Consider the following 1,867-nt stretch of genomic DNA (forward strand, 5'->3'; position numbering starts at 1 on the left):
GGTAATGGGAAGTATGAGATCTAAAACTCATACCGTACCGGCAATGTTTGCATGATCTTTGTCAACGGTTTCGATCAGTAGAGTTCAAGCATATTCCAAGGATCCATAACGAAGTTGTTAATGCTTTGGCTACCTTGGCGTCAATGCTACATCATCTGGATAAGGCTTATATTGACCCGTTGCATATTCAGGTCCATGATCAATATGCTTACGGTAATGTGGTAGAAGAAGAAATTGATGTGAGCCCTGGTTTCATGATATAAAGGAATATATCAGGATAGGGGTGTATCTGGTACAAGCCACATGTGATCAAAAGAGAACAATTCGGCGTTAGCTAGCGGAATTTTCTTCAGTAGAGGGGTTTTGTACAAAAGGACTCCGGATCTTTGATTGTTGAGATGCATAGATGCTAGACAGGCCACAACTATCATGACCGAAGTACATTCTAGAGTTTGTGGACCCCATATGAGTGGGTACGTATTGGCAAAGAAGATCCTCCGAGCAAGTTATTATTGGCTCACTATGGAGCGAGATTGTATCAGTTTCGTGCGCAAGTGTCATAAGTGCCAAGTGCACGGAGATTTGATTCATTCTCCACCATCAGAATTGCACACAATGTCTGTACCATGGGCTTTTGTCATGTGGGGCATGGATGTCATTGGGCCAATTGAGCCATCAGCATCAAACGGGCACAGGTTCATTCTAGTGGCCATCGACTATTTCACCAAGTGGGTAGAGGCTAAAACGTTCAAGTCCGTAACCAAGAAAGCGGTGGTTGATTTTGTTCCCTCAAATATCATTTGTCGGTTTGGGATAACAAAGGTGATCATTACAGACAATGAGGCTAATCTCAATAGTCATCTGATGAAAGAGATATGTCAGCAATTCAAGATTACGCATCGCAATTCCACCCCTTACCGTCCCAAGGCAAACGGAGCAGTTGAGGCGGCCAACAAGAATATAAAGAAGATACTTCGGAAAATGGTGGAAGGTTCCAGGCAATGGCATGAGAAGCTGCCTTTTGCATTACTGGGTTATCGCACTACTGTTCGCATTTCAGTAGGGGCAACTCTTTATTTGTTGGTATATGGTACTGAGGCAGTGATACCTGCGGAAATTGAAATCTCGTCCCTTCGGATTGTCGCTGAGGCCGAAATTGATGACGATGAGTGGGTCAAAACTCGCTTGAAACAATTGAGTTTAATTGATGAGAAAAGATTAACAGCAGTGTGTCATGGCCAGTTGTATCAACAGAGAATGGCAAGAGCATATAATAAGAAGGTGTATCCACGGAGGTTTGAAGTGGGTCAGTTAGTATTAAAACGTGTCCTTCCTCATCAGGCTGAAGCAAGAGGCAAGTTCGCCCCAAACTAGCAGAGGCCATTCATCGTGACGAGAGTGTTGTCCAATGGTGCTTTGTATTTAACAGATGCAGAAGGCAAATGTGTAGAAATGGCCATCAATTCTGATGCGGTCAAAAGATATTATGTATGATCTCTTCGGTTAAATTGTGTTTGTTTGTAATTGGCATATTTTGAAGATTGGAATGACGAAGGCATTTTGTTCCGCTATCTAAACACTTTATCCTTTGTTATCCCTTTGAGCCATTTTTATTTTCTTTCATACCCCTCTTTCGGAATCAGTAGCAAAGATAAAAAACGCAAGCGTGAAAGACAAGTAAAAAAAAGAAAAAAAAAAGAAAAAGAGAAGAAAAAGAAAAAGAAAGAAAGAAGAAAAAAAACACAATAAAACAACAAAAGAGAAAAGAAGAAAGAAAATAAAAGAGGAGAAAGAGGAAGAAAAGGAAAGAAAATCACAACAACAAAGTAATTCCTATGATATAAACTACGTTCGACCTGATTCCTTT

This window comes from Nicotiana tabacum, chromosome 1 (genome assembly GCF_000715075.1).
Source record: "Nicotiana tabacum cultivar K326 chromosome 1, ASM71507v2, whole genome shotgun sequence".
In the NCBI taxonomy this organism is placed as follows: Eukaryota; Viridiplantae; Streptophyta; class Magnoliopsida; order Solanales; family Solanaceae; genus Nicotiana; species Nicotiana tabacum.